This window comes from Acinonyx jubatus, chromosome B4 (assembly GCF_027475565.1).
Source record: "Acinonyx jubatus isolate Ajub_Pintada_27869175 chromosome B4, VMU_Ajub_asm_v1.0, whole genome shotgun sequence".
NCBI classification, from domain to species: Eukaryota; Metazoa; Chordata; class Mammalia; order Carnivora; family Felidae; genus Acinonyx; species Acinonyx jubatus.
Window position 1 is genome coordinate 27,592,280 of NC_069387.1, and position 25,693 is coordinate 27,617,972.

General features: G+C 36.4%; 1 protein-coding gene across 23 annotated transcripts in view; it reads right to left on the reverse strand.

Annotated features, from left to right (window-relative positions):
• Positions 1–25,693, reverse strand: part of ZNF438 (zinc finger protein 438) — a 171,173-nt gene that overhangs the window by 72,818 nt on the left and 72,662 nt on the right. For 17 of the 23 annotated variants that reach the window (XM_053225478.1, XM_027073749.2, XM_015074714.3 and 14 more), the window contains 2 exons: positions 25,312–25,476; positions 19,746–19,823 (listed from right to left, as the gene is read on the reverse strand). The gene's annotated coding sequence lies outside the window, so the exon portion shown is untranslated. The remainder of the gene's footprint in view (positions 1–19,745; positions 19,824–25,311; positions 25,477–25,693) is intronic. The other 6 variants (XM_015074733.3, XM_053225482.1, XM_015074727.3 and 3 more) reach the window with 1 other exon arrangement.

The following is a 25,693-nucleotide window of genomic DNA, read 5'->3' on the forward strand; positions in this document are numbered from 1 at the left end:
TTCTATCAATGATGAGACTACTGGAAAGTCACGATTCTTTCCTATTTCTTGAGAAATAGATCAGTTCTTTCTTACCTATTCTTTTCTTGAAAATCTTTTAAGTATACTCCATTGTATGAAATCTTGCACTGAATGAAATCGGAAGCCAACATAATTTCCTGCCTTATAAATAACTTGACCTATTGCCTGGCTCCCCACCAAAATCTTTCTTGACTTCTGAAGTCCAGCAACTTTACTAAAAAAGGCCCAGTCACACACTATGCCCTTTCAATCTTCAGATTCCAGTTGTCTTTTATTTCAGAAAAGCTTAATCTCTAAGCATTAGTTTTGCTTCATTAGCTTGGGTATTCTGTGTACAATTATATATATAATGGATCCTCTCTGCCTGTCTTCTGTATCAGTAGTCGACAAACTGAGGTACACTGGGGCTACATGAAGACTTCCCAAGAGATATGTGCACACAGACAGTGTTAAGGCAATCAAATTCCAGATCTTCAGCTTCCATCTTTTCTACTACTGATCTTTCTGGAAATGTACCTGCAGCTAAGGTCAGTCTCTTTCTCATTTCCTCTTCCCCTCCTTCACAGTCATTTTTCCCACTTTACAAAAGAAATGCATACTACTCACTAATCCTATCTAGTGCATTTCCCTGGAATATAAAAACTCTCCAGGATGTCAAACATAGAAATCCTCCCTTTAATGGAGGCAGTACAAGGATTTGTTCTTCCCTCATCGTGTATATATACAAGTAACATATATTTTATTAAGAAATGGAGTATGTGGGCCTGTGCTAGTATATTATAAGTTCAGATATATAGCAGAATGAAGGAGTAGTGAGGGCATTTTCACTTAAGGACCGTACATCTTCTGTATCCTTATTATTGTAAAAGAATCATCGCAACTTTGGAAGACTTCAGCAAACACAAAGCAAAGAAATATTGAAGGCAGCAGTATCTTACTGTCTCCAGGCAACGCATAGTAAGGCTCTGTGCCTTATCTATTTATCTATATTAGAATTAGAATTCAGCTGTGTGATCGTCGTCATGGAGACATACATTAACATATTTATTTGAGCTGAAAAGTCAAGTTGGACTTTTACCCACAGAGGAAGTCTGATTTGAAAGATAAACTTGAAACTGAAGACTAGCTTTGTCAATTAGATTAAATGACAATCATTTTACTTAGATTGAGTGATCTACATTTATAGCTGGAAGGTTTTGATAAAAAATACATTTCAGACATATGTTAAGACAAAAAATTTCTCTAAAATCTTACTGTATATTGGAGAATATGTATTAAAATTAATAGTGTTTCTAAACAACGCTTTCTAACTATTTTGGGTCGGACAAGGTGTCTCTGTAAACTAGTAATAGGTTTTAATCATTTGGCAAGTCTTATTAGTTAAGCTTTCTTGATAAACTTCCCTGAACTGACAAAGTGATAATAAATCCCTCTGCAAGTCAAGTGGTTTCCATTCTTTGCTTTCAACCAGTGATTGAGCAATTGAGTTATCAGTAGATACATCATTACAATAATTTATAGATCACTTTATGATTTCTGGTACATAACTCAGCAGGATGAGAAAAGTTAATAAATGATGCAGTTCTGGCCTATTACAAGCACGAATATTTTAAATCTCAAGGTGTTATGTCATTCTTCGACTGTGTATTTGACTTGGTTCAGTTCTCTCATTTCTAATCTCTATGACCTCACTATTTTACTGTACCATCTTTTTGCTTGCACTCCTTCCAATTATGTTTTCATTTCTTTGGTAGTTTTGTTTTTTTTCTTCAACTTCTTTCCTGAGTTCTGCTTCAAATTTTACCTTTAAGTTTACTTATAATTAATTTAAAAGTTGTAGTTTAACCATTTCCCATCTTGTATATGATGTGAGATAGGAACCCAGTATTATTCTCCTTCATCTGAGCAATCTCTTGCCTCAGCATCATCTACTGAAAAATCTATCCATCTCTCCCCACTGATCTACAATACCAGTTCTCTCAGAAATCTGAGTTCTAGGGGCACCTGGGTTGAGCGTCCCACTTCAGCTCAGGTCATGATCTCGCAGTTCGTGGGTTTGAGCCCCGCATCAGGCTCTGTGCTGACTGCTTGCTCAGAGCCTGGAGCCTGCTTTGGATTCTGTGTCTCCTTCTCTCTCTGCCCCTCCCCCGCTCACACTTTGTCTCGCTCTGTTTCTCAAAAATAAATAAATGTAAAAAAAAATTAATTACAAAAAAAAGAAATCTGAGTTCTATATATAGATGGATCTGTTTCTGAATTTTCTATTCTTTCCAATGACCAACTTTTATATCCTTATACAACACGTTGGTTTAATTATTAGTTTTATATTATCATTAAATAAGGAGGAAAAACACTTTGTTCTTCAGGAGTATCTTTGTAATTTTTGGATCATCTTCTTTAAAAAATTTTTTACACCAATATTCTATTGATTGACCTTTTAAAATATAATTTTCTATAGAATTCTAATGTCTTTTTTACAACTGTGAACATAATCACATAACATTTTCTTTTCTTTCTTTTCATTTATTTATTAAGTTTTTAATTCCAGTATATTTAACATAGTATTCTATTAGTTTCAGGTGTACAATATAGTGAGTCAACAACTCCATACATCACTTGGTGCTCATCATGACAACGGTACTCCTTAATCCCATCACTATTTGCCCCATGCCCCATCTCTCTCCCCTCTGGTAACCATCAGTTTGTTTTCTATAATTAAGAGTCTATGTCTTGGTTTGTCTCTTCTCTTTCTTCCCTTTCTTCATATGTTTTGTTTCTTAAATTTTGTACATGAGTGAAATCATGTGGTATTTGTATTTCTCTGACTTATTTCGCTTAGCAGTGTACTCTCTAGCTCTATCCATGTTGTTGCAAATGGAAAGATTTCATTCCTTTTTATGGCTGAATAATATTCCATTATATATATATACATATATATGTATATACACACACACACACAAACACACACACACACACTTCTTTATCCATTCATCTATCAGTGAACATGTGGGCTGCTTCCATAATTTGGTTCTTGAAAAATAATGCTGCTATAAACATACAAGTACATGTACCCCTTCGAATTAGTGTTTTTGTATTCTTTGGGTAAATAACTACTAGTGCGGTTACTAGATCTTAGGGTAATTCTATTTTTAACTTTTTGAGGAACTTCCTTACTGTTTTCCACAGTGGCTGCACTAGTTTGCATTCCTACCAACAAGTGCACAAGGGTTCCTTTTTCTCCACTTCCTTACACTGGTTATTTATTTTGTTTTTGATTTTAGCCATTCTAACAGGTGTGAGGTGATACCTTGTTGTACTTTTGATTTGCATTTTCCTGATAATGAGTGATGTTGAGCACCTTTCAAGTCCAGGATTATAATGTTAGGTATCACCAAAATAACAACAACAATAAAAATAATAATAGCGTGAGTAGCAGTAATGTTAAAACCCCCCAAATCTGTTAGGAATCTGATTCTAAGTGCATTAAGAGAATTAACATCTTTGCAAACTTCAGTCTCCCAATACATTAATAGGGTGTTTCTATTTAATTGGATCATAGTTAATGTTCAATAGAAGTTTATAGTTTTCTCAATAAAGGTCATAGACATTATTTGTTAAGATTTATCCAAATGTTATTTATATTGTGTTGTATATTACATTCTATATTGTAAACTGTGTAATTTTAAAATTACGTTTACTATAGTAACTACCATGGAGAAATCCAGCAGATACCACCTTCACCAACTGGTCGAGGTTAACACTACTAGTAATGTCATGTTGTATGATAAAATCATGAGGTCCAGTCTCCAAAAGACCTCACCATTACTCTCCAAAAGTGACAGGGCCCTAAAAAGAAAAGACCAAGGAATAGCTGCAAACTGGATTAGGATTAAATAGATACAGCTACCTGGATTTGATCCTGAAGTAGACAAAGGGTGTAAGTAGAAAAACTGGGAAAATCCAAATAAAGGCATAGGTTAGTTAACATTATTGTACCAGTGTCAACTTAGTTTTGAAAAAGTAGAGCATGGCTATGTAGGATGTTAATTATTTCACAATAAATTGTTCTTAAAATTATATTCTCTGTCTTGTTGTTGTTGTTGTTGTTGTGGCTGGTCTACAGAAATTTAATTGGCTTACCTATACTAATTTTGCATCCAAAAACCTTGCTAAACTCTCTAGTTAATTCTAGGAATTTAGCCATAGAGTTCTGGAAATTTTCTACGTATCATTTGTCAATAATGACAGCGCTTTTTTCTTCATCTCCGCTCCTACACCTTTTCTTTTATGACCCCAGCCCCCACCTTATTCTGCTGGCTAGGATCTCTGGTAGGATCTCTATTCTATTCTATATTGAATACAAGTAATATCAGGGTCCTTATCTTTTACTGACTTAAATTATTTCCTCTAACATTTGCTGTAGCAACATTTTTTCTAGGTACGTCTCCTGAGGCAAGGGAAATAAAAGCCAAAATAAACTATGGAGACTATATCAAAATTAAAAGCTTCTGTACAGCAAAGGAAAGAACCAAGAAAATTAAAAGACAATCTACTAGATGCGAGAAGATACATGCAAATGACATATCTGTTAAAGGGTTAGTATCCAAAATATATAAAGACCTGAAACAACTCAATATCCAAAAAACAAATAATCCAATTTAAAAATTGGCAGAAGACATGAAAAGACATCTCTCCAAAGAAGATATCCAGATGGCTAAGAGACACATGAAAAGATGATCAGCATCACTCATCATTTGGGAAACGCAAATCAGAAGTATAAGGATATTGCCTCACGCCTGTCAGAGTAGCTAAAACCAAAAACACAAGAAGTTACAAGTATTGGTGAGGATGTGGAAAAAAAAAGGAACTCTTGTGCACTGTTGGTGGGAATGCAAACTGGTGCAGTCACTGTGGAAAACAGAATGGAAGTTCTTCAAGAAATAAAAAATACAATTACCCTAAGATCCAGTAATCACACTACTGGGTATTTACCAAAAAAATACAAAAACACTAATTCAAAAGGATATATGTACCCCTATGTTTATCACAGCATTATTTACAAGACTCAAGTTATGGAAGCAACCCAAGTGTCCACTGATAGATGAGTGGATAAAGAAGAAGTGATACACACACACACACATGTATACATATACATGCACACATACACAATGGAATATTATTCAGCCATAAAAACTAATGAACTCTTGCCATTTTCTTTTTTTATCAAAAAAAAATTTTTTAATGTTTATTTATTTTTTGAGAAAGAGAGACAGACAGAGTGTGAGTGGGGGGAGGGGCAGAGAGAGAGAGGAGACACAGAATCCTAAGCAGGTTCCAGGCTCTGAGCTGTCAGCACAGAGCCTGACATGGGGCTCGAACCCATAAGCTGTGAGATCATGACCTGAGCCAAAGTCAGACGCTTAACTGCCTGAGCCACCCAGGCGCCCCTTGCCATTTTCAACAACATGGATGGAGCTAGAGAGTATAATGCTAATGCTAAGTGAAGTAAGTCAGTCAGAGAAAAACAAATACCATGTAATTTCATTCATATATGTAATTTAAGAAATAAAACAAGCAAAGAAAGGGGAAAAAAAGAGAGACAAACCAAGAAACAGACTTTTAGCTATAGAAAATAAACTGACATTTTCTAGAGGGGAGGTGGGTGGGTGGGGGAATGGGTGAAATAGAAGATGGGGATTAAAGAGTACACTTATTGGGGCATCTGGGTGGCTCGGTCAATTGAGTGTCCAACTTCAGGTCAGGTCATGATCTCACCATTCATGAGTTCCGAGCCCCACATCGGGCTCTCTGCTGTCATCACAGAGCCTGCTTCAGATCCTCTTCCCTCCTCTAGCACTGCCCTCCCCCCGTGCTTTCTCTCTCAAAAATAAATAAATGTTTTTTTTAAATTTTTTTTAACGTTTATTTATTTTTGAGACAGAGAGAGATAGAGCATGAACGGGGGAGGGTCAGAGAGAGAGGGAGACACAGAATCTGAAACAGGCTCCAGGCTCTAAAGCTGTCAGCACAGAGCCCGTCGCGGGGCTCGAACCCACGAACTGCGAGATCGTGACCTGAGCTGAAGTCGGACGCTTAGCCGACTGAGCCACCCAGGCGCCCCAAAAATAAATAAATGTTAAAAAAAATTAAAGAGTACACTTATCTTGATGAGCACTGAGTCATGTGCAAAATTGTTGAATTACTGTATTGTTTCAGTGTTACACCTGAAACTAATGTAACACTGTATGATAGCCATACTGGAATTAAAATAAAGAATTTTTTAAAAAGACTCCATTGTCTCTGTTGATGACCACAGATAATCTTAATTGCATCAGAAAAATCTAAAAATAAGTCAGTTGTTTTTACTTTGAACATTACCACAGAGATAGCAATACCATTGTTTTTATTTTCAAATGCTAAAATGTTCACTCAAAAGGCATAAAAGAGTACAACACAAAGAAAGCAAGGGAAGTAACATGAAGACAAAAAAGAAAAGCAAAATGGTATTATGTTACTAAAACAAAATAGAAGCTGTGACATTAACCATGTTAACCTGTAGACAACATCGTCCCGACTTTACTCTCCCCTGTCACAGTGTGCAGCTGTCACTGAGAAGTGGCTGCCCAGCCAGAGTCGACATTTCTAAACCCTCCCCCAAGTACCCCAGGTAACTTATGGATAGTGGTCTTAGGAACAGTCCTCCCCAGAAGGATGTCAGTGCAAGTGGCTGAAGGTCGGTTCTCAGGTTCAACCTGAACCTTGCAGCATGGGAGGTGTGTGCTCCTGCTCTTTCCCTAACCGCTGGAGGCCTCAGAGGCCCACGTTACAGAAAGTCACCTTCCGATTAGGAATGCCTTCAATACACCGGTTATTAGCAATAAGTACACTTTGACTAGGTTTAACCTATTATACTTTTTGGAGTCCATTTATTACAGTAGTTTTCACTAACATGAAAACTGGTATCTTTGAGTGGGGAGCAGACCAAACAAAAAAACTAAAATATATGGCCACTGCTTAGCAGCCACACAGCAGCAAATAAAGAAACTGAGTAAAGGATGGGAAGATCGTTATGTCGTGTAGTCACAAAACACTTAATAAAAATATTGCCTGCTGAAAGGAACCCATGGTGATAGAAGTAAAAAAAAAGTGGTTGCCTTCAGGGGAGCAAAGCAGACAATTAACTGGAAAGAGACATACATCTGGGGTAATGGAAGTATTTTAGATCTTATTTGGGGTAGTGGTTTACAACAGATGTACACGATTGTCAAAACTCACTGAACTGAATGCTTAAGAGCTGTGTGTTTACTGAATGTAAAGTATACCTCAATTATTTTAAATGCCTAAGATAGCTTCAAAGGCACAGTGGTATCTACCAAGTGTATAGCTGGGGGGAAAAGGAGATGGAAAACAGAATACTAGAATAACAATATTACTTTCTGCTCTCACTGAGAATTTACAAGAAAGAAAGGTGCACAGGCAATAACTAAAGAGATTTGAGAGTGGAAAGGAGAGGGAACAGAGAATCCAGAAATTTGGGGGCTCCAAGGGCTAGAAACACTGACTATTTCTGGATTTCATACAGTAAGAAAGAAGGCTGAAAAGCTTTGAGCAAAAATGGTCCATTAGGTTTTCTCAGGTAAACAGAGGGAAGTCAGACTTGCCGCAGATCTGGTGAAGTACAGCACCCAGACAGTTGAGAGAGGGAGGAATAGGGTTAAGGAAGCAAAGGAATAAAATAGGATTTTCTGGTGCACTTTTTGGTTAGAGTGACCATATTAATTTATTGTCGAAACTGGGATAGTTTTCAGAGTGAAAGGGCATTATTACTCACCATGCACAAGAGATATAAACTAAAACTCTCTGCCAGTCTTCGACATGTAGTCACTCTATTACTAGCACATGGAATTAACTGGAAGAAGATAGATCAGAGCCAACTAAGTTTCAGAGGAAATAACATGGACAAAAACCCCACAAGCCTTGCCTATAAGCCTTTGACCCTTAAAACAATGCGCATGCAGCCAAAATTGCAGGGACAGAAAGTAGGAAATAAAGGTTACATAGCCTCCAAGGAGGACATATTCCCCAATGTCGACATGAGTTGACCTTGGAAAAAAACAAACAAGAAAGAACCTTCTGGAAGGCAGAATTAGGTCCTAGAGAATAATGAACAATGGAATTCCCTCTAGAGACCAGGACCAGAGTGTAATCAAGGGATATCTTCTAACCTACGCAAAAATTTCTTCAAAATGTTTCTTGCCATTTCCTGCTTTTGTTATTGTCAATATTCCTAATTCTAAATGTTCCCTCAGCGTTAGGAGATTAAACATAAACTTCTAATTTGCTAATTGGGCCCAGTACAATAAGTTATGGGTGCTGAAACATAACATGATGGTGGTAAGAATAAATCCAAAAAGTCTTTTACAAAGATCACTGACCTGACTGCCAGGAGGCCATGATTCTCTTCCAACCTTCACTATGAGCTGTGTGACCCTGGGTAAATCATGATTTCTCAGGACTTAAGTTCCCTCAATTAGAAAGTGAATAAGAGGATGCCTTCCAGTTCTAATAATTCTAATTTAAAGTTCTTGACCTTGCTGACCCAAAAGAACTACAAAATCCTCTATAAAATGTCATTACCTAGAGAATACATAATAAACTAGCTGGTCTAGTTTTATAGCAAAAGCTACTCAGCACAATTCTAAAAAGTTATATTGGCAAGAACCATCCTGGCACTCTTTCATGTCTTGAGTTTTCTATATTATTTTGGTTTCATTATAGTACATTAAAGAATAAAATAGAACTTTTTTTTTTTAAACTGAGAAAAGACACTTGCCTTCCATTTCATTAGGCTTTAGAAACTAATCCAAAAAGAAAGGAGAAAGTGCACTGTACCTAAACATTTTAATTCTTTTATAGTATTTCCAGATTAAAAGTGAGAATATTTTAAAAACCAATTGCAATTTGGAGTAACTTTCAATCTAATGATACCATAATAAAATACTTTATCAGTCATACAGTCAACAAGAATATTCACTGAATCCTAAAAACATTATTTTTTCAGATAATTAAAATTTGAAAAATATATCTGCTAAATTTCAACTTGTGAGGTCCTTTTTAATTTTCTGGAAGAAAATACCATTTGGGACTCTGCCTTCTTCACTGAGAAAAAAAAGATAAAAACTAATATTCTATATTAGTTCACGTATATTATTAGTATATTATTAGTTCACGTATATTATTATTATTATATATATTATTATTCTATATTATTCACGTATAAAAATAAAAGCCAAACATTTTAAGAGAGTAAGGCCCAAATTCTGTTAACTTCAAATCACTGTATGTTGGGACAAAGAAAAAAAATGGCAAACATTTTTCAAGTCCTGCTATCACATACCCGAGTACCATCAGTGAGTTTCTAAATTAATCACATTTATTGTCACTGATTATAAACTATGAAACTATAGATGTTGGACTAATCAACTCCATTGTATCTTGGGAAAAGTTCATTCTAATAATCTGTTGAGTGGATTAGTGAAGCAAAAGAAGAAAAATGAGATTAAGTACCGTGAAAATACCTCAAATCTGACAGAAATTTGCAGGTGTACCTCAGAATATACAAAAATTTAAGTAAGTTTAAATGATGGAAGATTTATAAGTGAAATATTTTTTTAAAAACGACTTAAGGAGTCTATTTAGATATATTTGACAAGTCTCAGGTAAAGGAAGAAATGCTTTCTTTATGATAAAATTACCCCTTAAGAAAAGTCTTCACACATTTAGATGTTTCCATACCAGCACAGATGTTGAGAAGTCTCTTGTTTGCTTTTATTCAAAACACTTTACATATGACAATTTTTTCCTTCTCTTGAAACTTGAAGACTTATCTTTCCTTCTGTTCTAGGAAACTGTCTTATGTTATTTCTTGGATGATTCTCTCCCATTTTCTCTTGTATTAGTGGGCTGCTACTGGACCTGCTGGTTTATGTCACTAATGACTTCTTCCTCAAATTATCTTTCAACAGCTCAGTGAATTTTTTTTAGCCTTTAGATTTCTAATTTTGGGAGTTATTTCCCATTCTTTAATTTTCCTTTCCTTTAATTCTCCTTTTTTAAAAAGACTTATTTTCTATGCAAAAACCTTCTCACATTTTTAAAGACCTGTCTCTTTTCTTTTTCTTTCTTTTTTCTTTGAGAGAGAGCATGTGTGTGTGTGCAAAACCAAGAGCGGCAGGGACGGAGTGGGCAGAGGGAGAGAGAGAGGATTTCATGAAGGCTCCATACAGCTCGGAGCTGATCAAGGCTCAAGCAGGGCTTGATCTCATGACCATGACATGACCTGAGCTGAGCTGCTCAGGTGCCCCTATAGTTTGTTTCTTTAGTTTCTTACTGCTGTCTCTATAGTTTCTGTCTCATCAGAGCGCTTCCTTTGTGTCCTTTGGGTTTATTTTATCTCTGTCATATTGGAGTCATCCCTAAATATCTGGTGATCCTTGGCTGTCTATTCCTACTTAAGTGTAAATTATTAAATTATTAGTAGAGCAAGTTGGCAGCTCTGTCTGTGTCGGGGGGGGGGGAAAGGGAGCTTGTTGAAGGTGAGTGTCACTGAAAAGCAACCAGGGCAGCAAGCTGGCTTTCTCTGTGGGGGAACCCCTACGGGGACTTTCTCTGGGATCATTCTGTTTCTCTGGAAAATCCTCTAACACTGTGTTTGGTACTTAGAAGTCTGGCTCCTGGTGCTCACTGTTCCTGTGTCCCCATCTTCTGGGTTGGGGGAAGGTACTCATCTGGCTGGGGTGAGACAAGGACCTGGGTGTCCAGCTGGTCCTTTTACAGACTTTCAGCTGGTCATCTGTTTCTAGTGCCATGCCTCACCTCCTCCTTCAGCCTAACCTTTAGTTACAGAACCTTCTAAGGTTCTATAAGGTAAAACTGCTTCCTTACACTATCCTCTTCTGTAGGTGCTTAGGTTTCACCTTCCTCTACTCCACTAAGTCATGGTATCATACACTTTCTGTATTCATATTTATGAGAAGTACTGATGTCACCCACTTTTTATCAAAAAAAAAGGTGGAATTTTTGTTTCTTATTTCCTTTGTTTTGAATGGACATTTTAACAGGAGAAGGTGGAAAGTTCTTTACACGTCATTGTAAAATCAGAAGTTACAGTTTCTGAGTTACTTCACATACCATTTGTAATGGCTGAATTTACCACAGTTTTGGTCTTCTCAGTACACATTCCCAAATCTCTTCTTCTAATTCATTTAGAGAAAGACTCCCTCACTCCCTGAGACCCCGTGGGGTTTTCAGTCACTGGATGCACGTCTGTGGCAGCACCGGTGAACACGCCCCAGGCTGGCCCACCAGAATACTCCGTTCCCTGGGCCACAGTGATTATTCACCACATGTGGAGCCAAACTGAGTTGATCCATATCTTCCCTGTGGCCAATCGCTAGATGTGCGGCTCAACAAGTTCTCTTCCTGTTGAGATTGCTAAACCAGGAAGATGACAGTCTCAAGCTGCTGGTAGTCATTTTACTGGTTATATGCCTGTCTGAATAATGACGAATAAAGAAACCAGCAGAGCTGAAAAAGGGTCCAGATGAGATCATTTGAGTTCCTGGCTGCAACCATGCTTGAAGCCAGATGCACCTCTGGAAACCATAGCTATGTAAACAATTAAGTTCCTTTTATTTTCATAAGCTGGCGTGGGCTGGCTTTCTTTCACTTGCAACCAAAGGAGTCCTGATGAATTCATCATTTAATCAAAATGTTCCAAATTAGTAACACTTGAACTATAAAACACCACTTCTTTGCCAAAAATTAAACAGCCTAACTTCTTTTATTAAAATAAAATCACAATCATAAGTAACATATATGTATGTCCCTTCTATCTGAATATTCTCATGTTTCCAGAGTAGAAGGATCTTTGAGAAGGAGGCATATATACTCTGTAGTATTACAAACCCCAGAGTCACTAGCCTACAGAATGATTTTCTTCCAGGTACTTAAAGAAGTCTTGTCATTTCTTTAAACCTTCTCCATCAGTTTTTAAAAAAACTCAAGTTGCATGGTTATCTTACATAAAGGCTATGTGGAAAAACAAAATAATATATCTCAAAATATTTGTTCCATTAGGAGGAAAAGTTTGGTTGATATTCAAATAATTATTCAGCCTCAATCTCTGACCAGGGACTGGAAACAAGGATAATTTCAACCCAAGTATTTTTGGGAAGGAAGATGGTAATAACATGCCTCCAAGGAGACAGGTGGGGATGCTTAGAAGTCATGTGTTCCTTGGATGTTCTCCCTGGTATAACTTCCCCATTACTGTCTGCAGTCCAGTGTTCACCAATCCAATGGTCATTGTCTAAGGCTCTAGGTTTGAAGACGCTGCCTGCGTCTTTAGTGATTTCGAGTACATTTAGAGGCCATGCAGGTAATCTAAAAAAAATGAGTAAGCTAAGCATTCTAAATGTGTTAGAATTACTTTATTTGCATTAAAGAGTATATCTTACTAAAATTCAGTCTCTCTCACTCTCTTTTTTTATTGGTTCAAGTCCTGGGAGTTTTTCTTTTTCATGCATCATTCCTATCTACTGCTCCTTGTTCATCCATGATTTGTTTCATAGAATTATAAATAATAGATTTTTGGCACTGATACTCTCTCTATGTAAAGAAACTGTGTATGAGTAGGAGCTAATAATAATTGATAGTAATAGTTCAGTTTATTGAGCACTTAGTATGTGCCATTCACTGTTCTAAATCATTTATATGTATTAAGTGATCTTGCACTCATTTCAACTCCTTGAGGTAGGTACCATTATCCTCACTTTATAGACGAGGGCATGGAGACACTGAGAGGGGTAAGCAGCCTGTGCAAGATCACATAGAAAATAAGTTGTAAATATGAATACAAGCACTCTGCCTCAAGGATCTCTGTTCTTAAACTATTGCTCTGCACTCCCCAAAGAAATATGCCATCCTATTACAGTTTGAATTGTGTCCCACAAAATGTTAACTTAAAGTCCTAACCCCTGGTACCTGTGAATGTAACCTTATTTGGAAGGGTCTCTGTAAATATAATTAGGTTAAGATGACATTATACTGGATTAGGGTGGGTCCTAATGCAATATGATAGCTGTCCTTATAAGAACAGGAAAACTGGGACACAGAGGAAAGACATCCATGAGATGATGGGGCAGAGTTTGGGGTTATGCTGCCAGAAGCTAAGGAAAGCATGGGGTTACCAGAAGCTACAACAAGCAGGAAGGAGTGTCCCCAGAGGTCTCTGAGGGAGCATGGCTCTGCCAACACCTTGATTTAAGACTTCTGGCCTCAGGGACCGTGAGAGAATACGTTTCTGTTGTTTAAAGGTACGCAGTTTATGGTACCTTGTCATGACAGCCCTGGGAAACCAACATACTGTCTTTCCCTTGTATTGAAATATACCATCTTACCAATCTGTCATTTCCTAGTTTCATACAGATGACAGTAGGAATAACATTAACTGTCCTCTGAATTCTATGTAAAGAAAATCAACAGCCAGGGTTGGGGCTGTGAGAATGAAAAACCCAGCCTCCCATCCAGTTGGGGCAGCTAAGCTACCCTCAGCTCTAGCTGATCACTGTCACATGAACAGTTCAATTTTCACAAGAACCCAGAAAGTGGATTTGTACATTAGTTAAAAACAAATTAAATTAGTTACTAGTTAAAATAACACTAGTTAATAACTAATTCATGTTTAAAACAAACACTGTGCAAACAGGACACATCTATGGACCAAATCTGACCACAATCTCTGCTGTTTTCTTTACTTTGTCCACTTACCCTTGACCACTTTCACTTGACCAGGCCCTAACTGGAGTCATCCAGCTACCAGATCTAGGAAGCAGGCACAGTGTGGGTACGTGAGAAGCCATGTGGAAGTCAGCGCTGTAGGACTAGGAAACCCTCTTTGAGATACAGAGTGTAGCAGATGCAGAAGAATCCTACACACTTTTGAATCCAAGACTGAACACATGCACTCCTCTGGATCCGTACCTGGAGTCTAACACTATTCCTCTATTCTGTCAGCTGGCCTTCCTAAGGCTTGCTTTTTTTTTTTTTTTTTTTTTTTTTTTTTGTCAGTCTGATATATAAGGGACTTAGAGCTTTACTGGGTAAAGGTTTTGGGTAAGTCTAGGACATGATCTTGGTATATCTCAGATTCACTGCCATTTCATTTATAGCACTGTGTTTATAACGCAAGCATATAACTTATAATTCCTAAATTTCTTATCTCTTATGTGTATATTTGAACGAAGCCTAAGTGGATTGCAATAGCTCAGAGCTGCCTTTCAGTATTCACCATCCTATAACCTGTGAAAGTCGTCCTGAAACCTGGAAACATTTCTGAAAACGAGTTTTGTGAAATTGAAATCAGTTCTACAAAATGTGACCTTATTACTCAGGCTTGTTAGAAAAACTTCTAAAATATAAAGAATTGTTCTGATTACGTTAACATCAACTGTAGCCCAATAGGTCTACTACTATTTAGTAGCCTTAGAATCTTCTGAGTCCTCCTTGGCTATAAACATTGCTTCAGTATCTACAGGAGTTCAGACCTATTTGATACGGTATAGAAACTAATGATTGCTGCTGGTAAGTGAAAGGAAGTACTTGATATGTTGCCAGGACTCTCTCTGCTACATTGAGATATTAAATTCAGTGATGCAGTTTGGCACACTACAGTGTTTGAGACCTGGAAAATTGACAAACATTATTTTAGAAAATTTGTAGAGCAAAGTTAAGAAGTGAAATACTGCAAAATCGGCCCAAGTTCATCTCATTTAATGTTTTGGGCTTTTAAAGTTTATTTTTGCTTGAATTAAAAATATCTCAATCTTCCACTTCAAACTGATAAAATCATACTGAAATTCACTAGCTGATATTTCTCACAAAACCCCAAATAGTCAGGAAAGCCAATTTTATCCACATTTGACAGATGAGGAAACTGAAGCTGAGGGCGTTAAATAACTTGTTCAAGGTTGTTAGTGACAGAGGTAAAAGCCTGCACTCAAACCTCCTGATTCTGAGTTCAGTAACCTTTCCCACAAATATGTCATGCAGACTTCTAAGACCAGGCTGTTTAGCCATTAGGATAGCCAGACCTGTGATCAAAATTGCCCTTGATTTCTTTTTTTTTTTTTTTAATGTTTATTTATGTATTTATTTTTTTGAGAGAGAGAGAGAGAGAGAGAAAGAGACAGACAGAGCGTGAGCAGGGGAGGGGCAGTGAGAAAGGGAGACACAGAACCTGAAGCAGGCTCCAGGCTCTGAGCCGTTAGCACAGAGCCCACCGCTGGGCTTGAACCCAAGAACCATGAGATCATGACCTGAGCCGAAGTCAGACGCTTAACTGACTGAGCCAACCAGGTGCCCCAAAACTGCCTTTGATTTCTGATGTCAGATAAATCTTTCAAATGTCTGTAAATCTGAAGTTTCTCATTTGTAAAATGGGAGTTAAAATTATAAAACACATGTGAAGACCATAGCACAGGGTGGGCACTGAACAAATGCCAGTTCCCTTCTCTCTTTCTTCTACAAGATCCCTTAAATCTAAGTAGATCGTCCATTCTCTGGTTCAAAATCTGTATGATTGGTGAAACCCTAAATAACTATAGAAAAGTAACTCAGGGGATACGCAGATACTGAAAGCACAACGATAAGCTCATTGTCACAGACAAAGAAGACCATAGCAGAAGTTGTTGTCATGTGTGATTATATAATGGCCAAGAGAGTGGTTTAAAAAAAAAAAAAATCCATGATCTTGAGTCTTGTTTTTAAAGGGGCAGGTCACATCAAAACATCATGCCTTGAACTCATTCTCTGCCATGTAATAAATATGGCTCATTGTCTCCAAACACAAAATATTCAAAACATATCAAACAGGTATGACATACTTCCAACTTAATGGAACTGTTTGAGACTCCAAAAGTAGCTTATCCCAATAGCTATCATGTCCTACATCAGCCAGGAAAGAGATTCCTCAGGACCACATGGCTAGTCAGTGCCACAAAAGAACTTAAATGCTATCTTCTTTGTACCTCCTCTCTCTGGCTCACTTGGGTGAGAATGAAGTAGGGGCACGCATGACCGACACTAGGTGGGGATGGGCCTGAAAGAGAGGCAAGAAGTTAAGGGGGCTGCGGATGTGGGCAGGAGGGAAGCATAAGCTCAGAGCTGCTAATGTCAAGAGGCATTCACAGGCCTACTACCACAAAAGCTAAGCAATTAGCAAATCCGATGCTAAAAATATTAAAATGCATAACATGATTTAGAATATTTCTTCCAATTTCAACTTAATGCTAGGGAATTACGTGCCAATAGCTGTCTTACATTTGTGACTCCAGCTCTTGGCACACTCCTGCAGAACTGGGGTTGTGTTATTGCATATGTGGGTGGTTATTAAATGCTTTATAATGATTATGTTAAAGGTTATATTCCTCATACACATAACTTCACTTACTATTATGAGTTAGACGTGTACATGAGTAGACAATGGTCTCCTTCCATTAAATGCAAACTGGCTGAAATTACTGTTTAAGTTGCCAGGTTGTAAGAGAAAAGAGAGCAAATTAATGAGGGTGAAGTTGTATAATCAGTTTATAAAACAAATCATGCTGAGGTCAAGGCTGACATCGCCAACTCCCACACATCTAAGTACCCTTAAAAATGTGACCTTCTCTTTTTTCCCGCCACCACTGCTCTAATTCAAGCTGTTTCTTATTTCTCTTCCATTCACATGCGGTTGATGAATCATTTATCTTGGCAAAACATGAATTCCATCATGTCACCCGTCTCAGAAACCTCTGAGGGCTTCCCACTGCTTGAGACACAAAGGCCCAACTCCAAGGCAAAGCATTCATGGCTCTCCTAAATTTGGCCCATCCTTCTCATTCAGTGGTTCTCAACCACTCGGGGAGGTTTAAAAGATAAACAGGTGTACATCTTGTGCCCCAGAAATTTTATTTATTAGTTCTGGGGAAAGATCTAGGGACTTGTATTTTTAAAAGTATCCGTGGATGACTTTTATTCACTGCCAGGGTTGAAGCACTGGTATAATTTTCCCACCTATTATTTCACCCAACATTAACTAAAGCTTCTGTTCCAGCCAGTAATGCTGATTTGTTTGTTTGTACCTCTATTTCTCCATCATGCTGTTAATCCAACTTGGAATATCATTTCCTCTCTTAGCTCTTTATTTAAATTTAAATCTTTACCATTCCTCTAAGACTAACTGAAATCCCACTACCATCTTTATAACCACTGTGAATCATAATGATATTGCCATTCTGATAACCCCAAGGGCATGTGTTACATTCATGAAGTACTTTATGGCAATTAATAACATATTGTTTGCACTGCGAGTGTTTTTTCCATACTTCACTCCCTGTATTTCTGGCTCCTAGAGGGAAAGTCAACTTTTCCTAGTATCTTTGGTTCTCATTCCCTAGCCCTTTGCACCTACGACAGCATTAAACATAAAGCAGACATTCACTCATGTGCTCAAAGCTTACAATGACTAAACATATTAAAGTCTCCAAAATTTATTAAGTGTATTCTTATAGCCTGACAACATAAATTATCAACCTTCGGCATTGTTGATGCATACACTGATGGGTTTTTCATGGGAAGCATCACTACACCCATACAGAAATGATAATTACTTGTCCACAAAATCTGATAGGATGTCAAACACAGGGTTGGTTGATGCCTATAAATGTGTTTTCTCTATAGACAGAAGTACTTTCCATGTTTATATATTCATTTCTCCTAAGTTCATAGAACAACAGAAAGGGAGAAGTAGTAAAATGTCAATACGGTACTTAAAATGACCCACCCATACGATCAAACAGCTGAAGAGTCGTTTACAATGAACTACTGTAGGGAGGCCAGAAGAGCAAATGCTCCCTTGCCCTCAATTTAGGAGACATGAGAGTATCAGTAACCTACAGATAAATGTCTTTTATGCAAATACTGAAAGCCAAAAACTTCCTGGCATGAGAGCATCCAGTGATATGTTGAGCCACTGCCAGAGCTCCAGCTCAGGCTCTCCTGTGTCTTGAGCAACCCAGAAAGGTACTATCCTGCTTCTAGGGCATGGGAGATGTGATTCCACACTCCAAGCTAAAACTTCTCTGTAAAACAGTATTATGCATGGTAGCTGCCTGTGGTTAAAGTACCACTGGTACATATGAGTTAAATAGTCTTGGGAGGCCTGGCTGAGAATCTAACCACTATTTATAACATTGTTTTTGTGGAAAAAAAATGTTTTCCGCATTCCAAACAACAGAATTAGATATGAACTTTTGGAATACAGTTTTTTTCTTAGATTAGGAACTGACTGCATCTTGTTATTTACACTATGGTCAGTATTTTCCTAGGATAAGATGGCAGAGTGGGGGGGGGGGGGGTGGGTGGTCTGCCAAGAGTGCAGAACAGGAATAAATAGCTGCCATGAATACAGACCATATGTGACTATAAGGGTGAAAGACAGATGATAAAAGAAAAATCCAGGCACATTACTAATTTATTAAGCAAATATTTACCAAGAACTATTAAGATTATGCTGAATGACATGAGAAACAAAAATTAAACAAGAAGTTTGGTTTTATTTATAGTCCTCACAACCTATGATGGGAGATAAGACGGACATAAACACAAGTAATAAAGCTGCCTGGTAAAATGTGCTAGGACAGTGATAAAAACAAAATATTGGATGAAGTCAGCAGAGAGAGAGACGGAGACAGAGTGTGTGAAAGCTAGTGCTTCTAGCTAGATCAATCAGGGAAAGTTCATGGAGGAGCATGCACCTGGGCTGAGCCTGGAGGATTTGCACAAGATTTCAACAAGCAGAGGACAGGGTAAGATTGAAGGAGAGGACATCCCAGAAAAAACATGAAGTAACAAACACAGTACACATCAAGCCACAAAGGCATGAAGAATGGTGAGAATTCAGTGAACAGAAAAGAGTCCAGTTGGCTAAGGTGAAGGATATTTTTAGGAGCTGGGTAGAGGGCTTCGAATGCCACGCAATGGAACATGGATTCCATCCAACAGTGAGTGGGGAGCCATTAAAGTGTTTTAAAAGTATTGGAGTTCTATATGCAGATCTATCTGGCAGTGGAATACAGGATGGAGGAAGAGTGAATGAAGACAGAAGACCATCAAGAGATAATTATATTAGCTGACATTGGTCAAGATGACTTTTAAAGCTAAGTTTTTGAATAAATAAACATTTAAGGTTTAAGCACTAGTTCATTACTAAATACCTCCCTTCGATGATCACGAATATATAAATCATTTAGAAAAGCCATACAAAACCTTAAAAAAACTGAAAAACATAGTTTTAGTGGGAAAAAAACTTTTAAAAACATTACGTTTGACATTTAGTCAAGACCTAATGACTAGACTTAATGAAAAATAAAGGAACATTTTGAGGTGTTAATCTCACTTTTAAAATGATACCACGAGTTTAAACATTACAATTTTAGTAAGCATATGACATTTACAAAGAAATAATCTTTCCACTATTTTCCAAGACCAGTAATTCAACATACAAGGCAACTCTAAGATATTCTGAGAAATTTGAGAGTTCAAAGTGTCACAGATACTGGACTTAATTCTTTAGATGTTAAATCAATCTTAAGCTGTGTTAAAATGGATAAGATCAGACTTACTTGAGGTGATTTGACTTAGTAAATGTCTTCTAAACTTCAAATTTTCAGTGTTGGATGAGACATGGCATTCATCTTTATCTGAAAAAAAAAACGTAATGGAAGTAATGAAATTGAAAGAATTGATAGGTAGCTTATAGAAGCCAATTATATGATTACACCTTAAAGACTATAAAAGAGTTATATGAAGTCCTATAAAACTGACATTACTTATACTATGTATAATTTAAGAACCTAAGATAAAAATCTCAAGCTATGCCCAAAGACTTCTAAAATAGGAGATATAATACATTTCCTTCATATATTTTTATGTCAATCTCCTCAAAATTCTGAAAAATATATTATTAGATATTCAAGACTGATTGACACCAAATTCTTTAATATAGCCAATAATCAAGCCCTATTCAGTACTAATATCATGGAGAACAGGGAAAGATGAAATTGCATAACAGAGAGTTTCTGTCATCAAAAAACCCACAAACCACAAGAGGAGACAAACACAAACAACTCCATATCAAGAAAGATATAATAAGTGCCCCAAGAGGGACAGAAGTGAACCAATACCAAGAATTAGAAAGGTGGCAGTGTAAGTTAGAAGAGAAAGAACTGATACACAAAGGTGGCACACTAATCACTGAATTGACAGTAGAGAGCAAAGGAACATATCAACTATCCTTTAAATTCTAGAATTAGATCCATCAATAGATGAATACACAAGATGTACTATAATTAAAAGTACACTTACCTTGATGAGCACTGAGTAATGGATAAAAATGTTGAAACATTATTATAGTGCAAACCAGAAACTAATAGAACACCGTATGTTAATTGTACTAGAATTAACATTTGGAAAAAAAATCTAGAATTGGAAGAATTCAATACTTTTTTTGAGATGGCTGTGCAAAAACTGGCAGTGTCCACAAAAGGCAGGTTTAAAGTTCTTGGGAGGATAGGAAAGAAGAGTTCTGGGGAAGACAAAAGTTACAAAAACTTGTTCAAAATAGAGCACAGGACCCAGATGACATAAGGAACTAGAAGCAGGTCGGCAGTAGAACTACGGTTCCACGAGAACAAGGTAGGTTTGACTCCTTGGGAAAAAAAGAGCATAAGAGTAGGGCTTCACTCAGGATGACAGGTAACAAAACACCATTCTGACTCTCTTTTTCTCTGCTTTATCTGTTTGGTGAGACAGGGCAAAAGACTGGCCACATATGACACCAGTCTCACTTTCTCTTAGAACTTGCCTGCCCAAACCCACATACATTCTCCTGTCATCTACATGGTAAACTCAACAGGGCAAGTTAAGTCAATCCAGTTGGAATAGGGATAAGATTCCATGCAGATATAAACACACTCTTTTACCCAGTTTCCACCCACATAAAGTTGACATTTTTATTCTAAACTGAGTTACGTCATGTCTACTTCTCAAAGGGTTTGGTTTAGAAGTTGGAAGAAGGAATATATGGTATAAAACTCCAACAAAAGGTATGTAAACCTTTGAATGGAAATCAACCTTAATTATATGGAAAGTGAGTTTAGTGTAGAACCTGTCAGCCAAAGTGAAGTTTTAAATTTTCTAAAAACATTCAACAAAGACCTAATACTGAGACTTAATGAGGTTAAAGAACATTATTAGAGATGCAGATTTCTAATTATGGGGTCAATGCCTTTAAAAGATATAGCACTATTCACATTTTTTACTTTTTTTGTGTCATTTTGGTGAATTGTATTTTTCAAGGAATTTGTCCATTTCATGTAAGTTGTCACATGTATTGACATAATGTTCAGAATATTTTACCCTTTAGATACTTCTTGGATCTCTAATAATGTTTCCTTTTTATATCTATATTGTTAATTTGAGCTTTCTCCTTTTTACTTAGTAGGGGCTTATACATTTTATTAATATTTTCAAAGAAACAACTTTGACTTTATTAATCTTTGTCAGTCTTCTCTATAGAATGCCTTGTTTCTTTGTAATTTCCTTCCTTCCAGTTTATTGAATGAAATTGAACTTCTTTTTCTAGGTTTTTGAAATGAAAAAATGGATGGTTGGCTTTCAACCTTTTAAACATAAACATTTAAAGCTACATATTCTAAGCACCACTTTAACGTTCTCTCACAGCTTAGATACTAATTGTGGTTGTATTTCTTTGACCGGTACTGGATTATTTAAATGTATGCTGTTTATTTTCCAAACAAACTGAGGATTAAAAAAAAAATCTTTATTTCTAGTTTAATTCCACTGTAGAACATATATGATTTCAATCTTTTACATTTGTTGAGATTTGCTTTTTAGCTCAGCATATGTTCTATTTTGGTAAAAGTTTCTTGTACACTTGTAGTGTATTGTAGTCTGCAAGAGTTGAGAATAACATTCTATAACAGCAATACGTCAAGTTGGTTAACAGTATTGTTAAACATCCCATAACATTTATGATTTTTAAAAATCTGCTTATTATATCTAGTGGTTCAAAGAAGGTTATTAAATTCTCCAAATAGGATGGTGAAATCATGATTTCTCCTTGTTGTCCTGTGAATTTTAGCTTTACATATTTTGGAGTTAAATTGTCAGGAACATACAAATTTAGAACTATTCTGTCTTCCTATTGAATTGACCCTTTTATCATCATAAAATTCTCCCTTTATCTTCCATAAAACTTCTTGCTTTAAAGTCTACTTTATCTGATATTAATATATCAGATTTCTTTTAGTGTTTGCACAGTGTACCTCTCTTCCTATATTCTTCTATATAATATATCTTGTGCAAACTAGATATAGTTGGGTCTTTTTTTTAAATGTAGTTCAAAACTTTTTGGCTTTTAGTTGGAGGACTAAACCTATGTATATGTAATCAGATACTGATATTTAAAATACCTTATTGGTTTTATATTCATTCCATCTAATCTTTTTTCTTCTTTTAATTAATAAATTTTTATTACTGCATTTTATCTCTTGTTAGCATTTTTTAAAATTCCAATATAGTTAACATACAGTGTTATATTAGATTCAGGTGTACAATATAGTTTTGCACAGAATCTGCACCAGTTTGCATTCCCACCAACAGTGCAGGAGGGTTCCTTTTTCTCCACAACTTCGCCAACACATGCCATTTCCTATATTGTTGATTTTAGCCATTCTGACAGGGTTGAGATGATACCTCGCTGTAGTTTTGATTTGCATTTCTCTGATAACGAGTGATATTGAGCATATTTTCATGTGTCTCTTGGCCACCTGGGTGTCTTCTTTGGAGAAGTGTCTGTTCATGTCTTCTGCCCATTTTTTAACTGGATTATTTGTTTTCTGGGTGTTGAGTTGTATCAGTTCTTTACAGACTTTGGATATTAACCCTTTATTGGTTATGTCATTTGCAAGTATCTTCTCCACTTCTGTAGGCTGTCTTTTAATTTTAATGATTCTTCCCTTTGCTGTGCAGAAGCTTTTTATTTTGCTATGGTCCTAATAGTTTATTTTTGCTTTTTTTCCCCTTGTTTTAGGAGGCATATCTAGAAAAATGTTCTACAGCCAAAGGAGATATAACTGCCTATGCCCCCTTCTAGAATTTTTATGGTTTTGATTCTCACATTTAGGTCTTTAACCTATTTCAAATTTATTTTTCTGTATGGTGTAAGAAAATGATCCACTTTAATCCTTTTACATGTAGCTGACCAGTTTTCTGAAAATTTGGTGAAGAGACTGTCTTTTCCCATTGGATATTCTTTCCTGCTTTATCGAAGATTAATTGACCAGATAATGAGTTTATTTCTTGGTTCTCTATTCTGTTCCATTTATCTATGCGTTTATTTTTGTGCCATTACCATACGGTTTTGATAACTACAGCTGTATAATATAACTTGAAGGCTGGAATTGTGATACCTTCAGCTTTGCTTTTTCTATTTCGAGATTACTTTGGCTATTCAGGGTCCTTTGTGATTCCATATAAATTTTAGGATTGTTTCTGTTAGCTTTTTGTTCAAACATCTTTGTAGTTTCTCATGAAATTATCATAGAGATTACAAATACTTCCTTGAATTACAAAACTTGACTTTTACCACTTCCTATACAAGACAATAATTGGTTTAACTCCATTTATACCTATCTGCAATTTGTTCTACTGTTTTCATTTATTTCTACATATGTTTTAAGCCTGAAAGACATTGTTATTATGGCTTTAAATAGGCAAAAATCTTTTATATTTACTCACATATTTATGCTTTTCATTTTTTTCCCTAAAGTTCTATGGTTCCAATTGGGATCATTTTTCTTCAGACTGAATACCTTCCTTTAGTATTACTGTACTATGGTTCTACCTGTGATAAAGTCTCCCACCTTTTGTCTAAAACTGTCTTTGTCTTCATTTAAAAAACACTTTGCTGGGCATAAAGTTTCAGGTTAGCAGTATTTTTCCTTTCTGCACTTAAACTTTAAAGATGTTATTCCATTGTTCTCTGATTTTAATAATTTCTGTAGAACAATCTGCCATCAATCTTATCATTGTTCCTTTCAAGTTACTATGGTTTCTTTCCTTGGGTTATTTTAAGATTTTCTCTTTATATCTGCCCTTCCTGAGTTTCATTATGTTATACTTACATATGGTTTTCTTTATATAATATTGCTTGGAGTTCATTAAGTTTTTTTTTGTATTTCTTGAATCTGTGGATGGCTATCTTTCATCAGCTTGGAAAATCTTTGGTCACTATCTTTTCAAATATTGGTTTTGCTTCTTCTTTCCTCCCAGTACTCCAATGATATGTAGATTAGGTGAAATGATTCAATCCATATGTCTCTTAACCTGTTTTGTTCTTTCCATTCTTTCCCCCCACCCATGCTTCACCTTGTACATTTTCCCATTGAACTGTCCTTCAGTTTACTAATTCCAGTTGTTTATTTTTTAACTGTGCTTACTTTACTATTAAACTCAAATCTTAATTTCAGATTACATTTTTTAGCTCTAGATCCCACCATTCTGTTGCCATTCTTTGTCTTTTCCTCTATTTAGCTGTTTCTTTTATTTCCTTTATATATTCATATGACGATAAAATCATTGTTTGATAACTCCTATTATCAGTGCCATTGGTGGATCTGCTTCTATTTTCTCTTCTTTCTTGGACTGTTTGATAGATTTTTACTTTTCACATGTCATATAACTTTTTAGTGTATTCTTAATACTGTGAATGTAAGAAACATAAAACTGTGGTAGGTATTATTTTTTCCCAGTGAGGGCCCATCTTTTCCTATATTAGACAGGTAGGGTGAGGAGATGATCTCTTCAATTTGATCAGTTTACTCTGGTATAAGATGTCTCAAATATGAAATCAATTGTGTGGTTTATAGCAACTGCATCCCACCACCATCCCATGTAGACTCTCTCCTAAGCACTATGAGATTACAGAAAATTTCTCTGTATATTTCCACCTCAACTTCCTAGCCTCCCTTCCTGCCCCAAGGTTCAGTTAACAACCCATGGGGGAAGCTAGCTGTATGTCTGAGGACTCTGTTTTCCAGTTCATCATGCCAGACTATATGACCATCAAAACACCAATGGTTTCTCTTTCCCCTAGTAAAGTCTTACCTCCATAGCAAGCTTGATCTTTAGCCAGTGTCCATTTTGGGCAAATACACTTAGGAAAAATGACTGTCAGTATTCTTAGCTCATACGGGCTCTTCCATTTCTGAAATCTCAGTTCATTTTGTCGTCTTTGCTTTCACAACTCTCTGAGATCTTCAATAAATATGGCTGTGGTTAAGAGTAACACAAATATTTTAAAACTCCCCCCACTGAAAAATAGGCATATATGCCCTTCCCTCACCTTGAATATGGGTCACTTCTGTAACTTCTTTGACCAATAAAATATGGTGATTATGACATGACACCAGTTTCTGGACCTAGACCTTAAGACACTGATGAATTTAACCTCATATATCTAGGAATATTCTAAAATCACTGAACTACC